This window comes from Artemia franciscana, chromosome 10, assembly GCF_032884065.1.
Source record: "Artemia franciscana chromosome 10, ASM3288406v1, whole genome shotgun sequence".
In the NCBI taxonomy this organism is placed as follows: domain Eukaryota; kingdom Metazoa; phylum Arthropoda; class Branchiopoda; order Anostraca; family Artemiidae; genus Artemia; species Artemia franciscana.
This window is the reverse complement of record NC_088872.1, coordinates 30,675,137-30,683,966: the sequence shown is the minus strand read 5'-3', so window position 1 is coordinate 30,683,966 and position 8,830 is coordinate 30,675,137. Positions and strand designations below refer to the sequence as shown.

Below are 8,830 nucleotides of genomic sequence, written 5' to 3'. Positions count from 1 at the left end.
TATATATATATATATATATATATATATATATATATATAGGGAGCAAATCACTTCTAATCTTTTCTATTCCAAATGCTTCCAATCCCCCCGTTCACTGTGAGTGCTCTGTGGCGGGGGTTTTACTCTCTATCGACGGTGATGGTGTTAATTCTTCTAGCAACCAATACAGAGCATCGACACCGAAGCCTAGATCAGTCACGAGGCTCTCTAGATAGAAAATGAGTGAAGCCACTCAATTTGGGTTAACCATGAACTAAAATTCCCCCAAACCCTCACTTTCTTTTCTGGTCGTGCATGAATTGTCTTGGAATTGTGTTGTTGGTGACAATTAGTTCTTAGTGTACTTCCCCTGAGATGTTGGTGTTGGTTGACGACCCTATAGAAAGTAATAAATGTATATCAGCTCATTGAAACACTTTTGATTTCTTCCTGAAAATGAATTTATATTAGGCTGAAAAATAATAAATATTAGCCTGAAAACTTTTTAAGGGACAAAGTACCCATTTCAAATATTGAGTTCATACTAGTAGCTAAAAGTGTCAGGACAAGAAATTATCCCATATTTGGACCCAAAGTGGGAATTTTAATGTAGAGACTCCACACTACCAGTTAAAAATGTAAAGACCAAAGATTGCCACATGCATAGAGATAAATGGTCCCTCTTTACGCTTTAGTTTATTATAAGAATCTCTCTATAAAATTAGAGTCTTAAAATACATGTGGAAGGGGTGTCAGTGTCCTTTTGTCGTGCTGAAAGGATATCAAGCAGCAGATAATCTGTTGTATGCTGAATAGCATCATTGCCAGTCTGAAAAAAGAGCGAGAATTGTTATTCCTGATAAACAAGGATGATTTTAAGCTTAAAAGAAGACTGTTATTGAGCTGAAAAGAAACCTATTATTAATCTAAGTGCTAGGATCCTTAAATTCCCGTTCTTAGAGGCAGGGACCTATTTCAACAGTATAGCGCTGCTAAAATATTGTTCATATACTTAGGCTAGACTTGGATGATCAATATTCTAATAGTCTAAAAAATTTACTTGACATAAATTTTTTTTTTTTTACTTTTAAAGCATGGTGAAAAGACTTCCTTCAGGACCATGTGGCCCCCTCACGGCTCCTCAAAAACCATTAAGAAGAACCCTGTTATTATTCGCCTTATTAAGCTGAATATACCAATTTTTGGGGTGGGGCAATGTCCTCCTTCCCCTCTTTGAGGTAAAGAACACGGCCCCTGATATAGTTATTTTCCCATGCCGAAAGGCATTAAGTTTTGTACCGGTAAAATGTTAAGCTATTCGGGAAATATCTATGATTTGCACTTACACTAGAGCTGGCAACTCCATCTTGGTTGGAGCGTTTAGAGGGCCTTCTATTCCTATTTTGCATGAGAGTCGAAGGGACAGTATTTTCCCCGCTTTGCTAGGGGGCCACAGAAGTGCCGGCAATTTTGCCATATATAGGAGCAGTATTGTTTCCACTTCGCCGAGGCATCATGGAAGGGCCGGCATTTTCTCCATGTATAGGGGCAGCATTCTTGCCGATTTGCATAATCCTTGACTTCTTTGTCAAAGGAGGGCATTGGTCTGAATTTTCCTTAAATAGAAAAAAAATTTTAGTTTTGAATGAGATACTTACTTACTTACTTAAGTCTCCTGCCGGGCACTGCTCGGCGTAGAGAGTGACGTCTGCCTCCTCCACCCACTTCGGTCCATGGCGAGTATTTGCTCTTCGCCCTGTCTGATGTTTGCCATCGCCAAGAACTCGGACAGGCTGTCGGACCAACGTTTCTTCGGTTTGCCACGAGGTCGCTTCCAACCAACTTTGATAAGGTCGAAGTCATAGATCATCTTTGCGGGTAGATGTGGTGGCATTCGAAGTAGATGCCCGAACCATCGTAAGGTTCGCTCGGCTGCTTGAGTCGAAAACCAAGACTTCTTTGTGAGCTGCAGAAGCTTTTCATTGCTGACGAAGTCGAACCATCGTAGGCCCTCAATCCTCCTCAGGCTCTTTGCATGAAATATGTCTTTTTTCTTGAGGGTTGCAGCTGATGCTTGCCATGTCTCAGCTCCGTAAAGCATCACAGAACCGACTAGAGCAATAAAGATCCGTAGTTTCGTTGTGCGACTGATATTTGGTTTTCACCAGAGGTGACAATTCAGTCTACCCATGACAGAAGACACTTTAGATAATCTTGCCTGCAGCTTGGGGAGAAGTGAGCCATTTGCAGAAATTACGGAACCCAGGTAGGTGAAGTTTTTAACAGCCTCGATGCTAGTGGTGCTGTCCAGGCTAACTGGAGAGTTAACAGCGGGAGAACACGGGTCTATGGCCATAACTTTAGTTTTGTTCCAGTTTATATGCAGTCCTACTTTGGCAGCCTCTTCTCGCAGAATTCGGAGCGCTTTTTTTTAATGAGATAAATGGGTGGAAAATCATAGTTCCCCGTTAAGTTTGCTTCTAGCCCATGTCTCCCAGCATATTCACAAAATTTTTTCATAAAATATAAAAATTTTTTTTCCAAAAAGCTATAGCCCATGTGTATCTAGAAGAAAACAAACCCCTACTATGTAACAACAAGTCACGTAATGGTGCGTCATCTTTAAATGTAAATATTGGGACCATGATCAATTTTTTTTATAAAGAGGACTCCCACGCTTAGCTAGCAGACTTTAACAAGTCCTATTACGTAACATCCAAAGAAATTATTTGGATTAGTAAACGATACTTTATCGCGTAAAAACCAAAAAAGTATCTGCATTTATAAACAATACCCTATTACGTAAGAAGCACCTGTCTCCTGACGAAAACATTTCCTCTAAAGTAACAAACACCTGCATCTTGAAGAAGTTTCTAAGAAAAATGTGTGGACCGAGATTTTGAGGTGGTGGGCCCTCCTTTATACTGAAACCTCCTTACTAGTTTTAACGTTTTAAACTTGCATTTACCAGTTTAATTATTGAATAATGAACGATTTTAAATTCTTACGTTTTTGTTTCGGTATTTTTACCAGTATTATTAACGAGATTGTTTTTTTGTAATAAGCTCATATTTTGGGAGCGATGCTTAGTACGGGGATACCATAGAAAGCTTGTGGTAATTGTGCCACATTGCCTGGGTAGGAATTTAAAGCGCTAAAATATTATAGACAAATGTTTATTCACCTGATAAGCCTTTGTGTTGGGTGGTCGCCTTTAAACTATTTGTTCGATTTATAGTTTTAAATATTCGGTATATGACGACTTATACTTACTTACGACACGACCGCCTGTCCATGGACTATTCTTGGCGGTTGATTGTGTGGGGCTATGCTGTTTCACTTATGTAATGGGATGGTTAAGGCCTCGTTCAAATACTTATTCATATTAACTACTAAAGTAGGAAAACAATCTTCCTCTCTCCTTCTGTCTTTCTTTTTTGATTTCTTATATATTTTATATTTTATCTATTATTTATTAAATATTATAACTTTATAATTTTAATATTTTTATATATTTTATTTATTGTTTATTAATTATTATTTTGCGAAAGCAACAGTATGATTTGGTCGTTTTTTTTGTCTTTTTTTTCTAGCACCCCGATTTCAGCTTATTCCTAGAAAGTGGTAAGGGTCTAACCTCTGCGATCTTTACGAAAAGAGTAGACCTTAGGCCAGATAAATGAATATGACTTTGCGTTTTGGAAAGCTTCGTAGAACTCTTGCCTGGCACCAAGAAGGGTGGTTTTTGCTTGTCTTTGAGGAAGAGCCTATAGTGTGTGAATTGAAGTAGAGTTGTATAGCCTAAGTCAGAGAAAACTATCTGAAGTTATGCAGTCAAGCTTTCGTTTCATCAAACCATGTTTCTGCTTTCGAGTGGAAAGCTCTGTTCTAGCTGGAAAACAGGCAGGCGCCAGCTTCAAATTGAAGATGGACTAAAATCTATAAGTTTTAAACAAATGTGGCTGTTACCCGGCCCCAGAGCCAAAATATCTTCTTTGAGTGATAAATAAGAAATTTACAGAAACAAAAAGTGGTATTTTCCCATAGGTCTGATAGAGCTGCCATCTATTGCTTCTACTCATATCTGTTCGTGTATTCAGCTCAGATAATCATTCTGTTTTTTGCATTTGGGATTGCAGTAGAGAAATTGTAGCAGATTTGCCTCTTAAACTTTAAAGGTTCTTTATTGCTAAAGAAATTGGAATTTATCCTTTGCTTTTTTCTAAGTGATCAAACAGTTCGTGGTAACGAACTGTAATAGGGAGTGACCCGGCTCAATATTAAACAAAACTACGAAAAAAGGAACTTCGAGGCTAAAATATATACCAAAAGAATCAAATATTTATGCTTATTGTAAACATATAAGATTCATCATATTTAATATTTGTCATCAAAAGTTACGAGCCTGAGAAATTTTGCCTTATTTCAGAAAATAGGGGGAAACGCCTCCTAAAACTCATAGGATCTTAACAAAAATCACACCATCACATTCAGCGTATCAGAGAACCCTATAGAAAAAATTTCATGGTCCAATCTACAAAAAGATGGAATTTCGTATTTTTTGCCAGAAGACAGATCACGGGTGCGTGTTTGTTTGTTTTTTTTCCCAGGGGTCATCGTATCGACCAAGTGGTCCTAGAGTGTTGCAATAGGGCTATTCCTAACGGAAATGAAAAGTTCTAGTGCCCTTTTTAAGTGACCAAAAAAATTGGAGGGCACCTAGGCCCCCTCCCACGCTCATTTTTTCTCAAAGTCAACGAATCAAAATTTTTAGATAGCCATTTTGGTCCACATAGTCGAAAACCATAATAATTTTGTCTTTGGAGATGAGTTACTCCCCCAAAGTCCCTGTGGGAGGGGCTGCAAGTTACAAACTTTGACCAATGTTTACATACAGTAATGGTTATTGGGAAGTGTACCGACGTTTTCAGGGGGATTGTTTTTGGTTTGGGTGTGGGGTTGAGGGGAGGGGGTTATTTGGGAGGATCTTTCCTTGGAGGAATATTTCATGGGGGAAGAGAAATTCAATGAAAAGGGCTTAGGATTTTCGAGCATTATTATAAAAAAACAATGAAAATATAAACATGAAAAGGTTTTTACAATTGAAAGTAAGGAGTGGCATTAAAACTTAAAACGAACAGAGATTATTACGCATATGAGGAGTTCTAAAAATACTTTAGCATAAATAGCGAGGTATTTAGGAGAAGATAAATACATTGCTCTTTATGCTAAAGTATTTTTAGTAATTTCAACCATTTATTCTACGGCCTTTCTGATTCGGGGTCATTCTTAAGGAATTGGGACAAAACTTAAAATTTAGTATGAAGAGCTAGGTATTAACGAGGGGACAAAACCCCTCATATATATAGTCAAAAATATAAGAATATAAAAGTTTGTTACGTAAGTTAATTCTTAAGTTACGTATATTTTTTTACTAATAAAAACGTTCGTTAAAAATTAAAAGTTCTAGTTGCCTTTTTAAGTAGCCGAAAAATTGGAGGGCAACTAGGCCTCCTTCCCCACCCCTTATTTCTCAAAATCGTCTTATTAAACGAAGAGAAAGCCATTTAGCCAAAAAAAAGAATTAATATGCAAATTTCATTTTAATAATTTATGTGAGGAGAGCCAAAATCAAACATGCATTAATTCAAAAAAGTTCAGAAATTAAATAAAAAAACTAGTTTTTTTAACTGAAAGTAAGGAGCGACATTAAAACTTAATGAACAGAAATTAATCCGTATATTAAATGGGTTGTCCCCTCCGCAATCCCTCGCTCTTTACGCTAAAGTTTGACTCTGCCACAATTCTACTTTTTAAAACAATTAAAAACTTTAGCGTAAAGAGCGAGGGATTGCGGAGGGTACAACCCATTTCATATACGGAGTAATCTCTGTTCGTTTTAAGTTTTAATGTCACTCCTTACTTTCAGTTAAAAAGACTATTTTTTTTATTTATGACGTTAGAAGTTTGGCCTAAGGCAAAAAAGTCAACTTTTGAACTAAGTCCGATAGATTATTTTTCGACGGCAGTCGATAGCTCTTGATGAGCTGATCAAAGTATAAGTCATCCATATTTTGGTAAGAATATTCCTTCATGAGGTGTACCAGTTTGAAGGTTTAAAGGGGTTAATAACTTCAGAAGTAAGGTACACACTGAAACCAAAGATAGGCTGATACCAATTGTGAAATATATAGGGGAGTTTTAAGTAGCAGTCGGCTGTTAACTCATAATCATTTTCAGCAATGAGGGAATCAAAACTTTTGCTAGTTGATTTTCAAATTATTTTTTTCTGGTGTATTTGATGGTACGACCAATTTGGTTCCAGTGGTAAGACACGTAGGAGAATTGTTTATTTTAAGTTACTTAGAGATCAACAACTAGCGTTTAATCGAAGCAAGGAAAGAAAACTAAAGTGTTGCTTTCGCAACACTTTGCTTGGTGAAGCAAAACAAACGTTGCCGCAACACCTCAAGTTGCCCATGCAACGTAGATCTAGTCATTTATTATTTTTACTAGTTCGTATTTCTTATCTTTTTTTCTATGTTTATGATGTTCCATTGGTGATTTCTTTCTTCGCTATTGTGATTCAAGTTGGATCCTGTGGGGGTGGAAGTTTTTTTTTTAGAGCTATTACCTTGACAGACATTTACCCTGATCCAAGTTTTTAACCTGATGTGGTTTATTATTGGTGAGGCGGTATTTATACACATAGAATATTTTTAATTTTAATTGAAGTTCCACTTTATTTTTTTTTATCTATTGACCTTGGTATGAATTCTGGCTTTTGATTTTTGTACTTTGGTTTGTATGTCACTACGATTTTGATTTATATTTAAATTTTTAATGCAAGAAAACATGAGCCTCGGATCTCTGAACGATCTTTTGAAAGTTAGTAAGTGTAACAGTCATTGTTTTCTGTGCCAAAATTACTTCGTCCCTCAAACTTTTGTTAAAAGCACTTTGGATGATAAAATTTTGCATGCAAGTTGCATCGTATTGTTAGTTGTAAAAAACAATAGAATTTATTTATTTGAATTTTTAAAAATACTATTTAAAATTCGTGCGGGAAACAACTAATATATATATATATATATATATATATATATATATATATATATATATATATATATATATATATATATATATATATATATATATATATATATATATATATATATATATAATATATATATATACATATATATATATATATATATATATATATATATATATATATATATATATATATATATATATATATATATATATATATATATATATATATATATATATATATATGAGATTTTCTTGGCATAAAATAACAAGTAATAAGGCATAAAATAATATCTATCTAGTTCAACATTGTAATAATTGTAAGTGTTCTATATCAGATGTAATTATCACAATTAAAAAAAATGGATTTAGATAACTTAAAAAAGATAAGAAGAATAGCAAACTGCACTAATATGAGAATATCCGGATCCATATTGTTGGTACAGCTCATCCTTTTGGGCTAAATGATCGAGTAGCTAAATATGGAGAAATGTCTTAGGTTGTTGTTAAATGTATCGATGGTTTTATGGACCATCATTCTTTAACTTGTCCCACTAAAGGTAAAAAACAATCGAAAGGGCATAGGAAAAATAATGGAAAAATGATCTGGATTTAAATAAGTTTTCTACGGGTCTATGCCAGCTTTTTGAAGATAGGGGTTTGACTTTTGTAATATAATGTTTAAATATGTTATCCAGGAGTCTAATAAAACTATTCTGGATTGTTAAAAATAATACAGATCTTGAATATCAAATTTGAATCTTGAATATCAAATTCTGGTATTTAAATTTTTCAAATTTAGTCCATACTGGACCGTTAATAATTCACTGCAGATAACACTCTTTAACAATGGTATCAGCTAAAAGAATAGAGTCCTTTGATTTTGTGACAATATACACAAATCTATCACTTAATGTAGTGTTAGAAAATTTAAAAACGGTTACTAAGAAATCTTTTCTTTTATCTAATAAGAGGTTCTTAAAAATAGACACTTATAGTAAAATAACTAGATGGATAAACTGCTTTAACAGTACACTCAGTTCAAGACTTTACAGCTTAGACATGATTTTTTACTTATTAGAATTTGTTTTATATAATACATATATAACATTTAATGGTAATTTGTATAAGAAAATTGTGGGAAATTCTGTCGGGGGGTAATGCCGGTGTATTTATAACTGACTTGTTTTTAAGTCAACTCGAATATAAATATATAATGGATGAGAATAATTCAAATAGTTCAAAAATGTTTTTTCAAATAATAAAATATATTTAGATGATATTTTGGTTTTAAATTGTAAGGAATTTATTGATATTTCTAATAATATTTATCCATTAGAGCTGACTCTCGAAATTAGTCATGGCACAAGTCTAGAAGATCATTGCTTAGATTTGAAAATTAATATTTCTGATGATAATAAATTAGTTTTTAAAATGTAAAATAAAACAGATGATTTTGTTTTTGAAGTGATTAGTTTACCGTTCCCTGAGAGTAATATACAATCATCACATTCTCAGCATTTTACTCACAATTACTTAGATATTGAAGGATTTGTAGTAATTATATTGATTTCAAAAATCGATGTAAAATTTTAAGCCACAAATTAATTTAACAGGTTTCTCTGTAAATAAATTAACTTGGCAATTTAAAAAAAAAATTTATTCATAATTATGAACTTTTAAGTAAATACAGATAGAACTATCTAGCAATACTTAGCAAAATTTTTGGTTGATTTCAAAATACTCGCTATTGAGAAGGGCGGGTCCCTTATCTTTGACAGTGGATTTCCGGTGTATT

General features: G+C 33.9%; 1 long non-coding RNA gene across 1 annotated transcript in view; it reads right to left on the bottom strand.

Annotated features, from left to right (window-relative positions):
• Positions 1-271: 271 nt before the first annotated feature.
• Positions 272-8,830, bottom strand: part of LOC136032060 (uncharacterized) — a 20,925-nt gene continuing 12,366 nt past the window's right edge. The window contains exons 2-3 of the long non-coding RNA XR_010618632.1: positions 1,326-1,595; positions 272-808 (exon numbers count right to left, since the gene is read on the bottom strand). This is a non-coding gene — a long non-coding RNA (uncharacterized LOC136032060). The remainder of the gene's footprint in view (positions 809-1,325; positions 1,596-8,830) is intronic.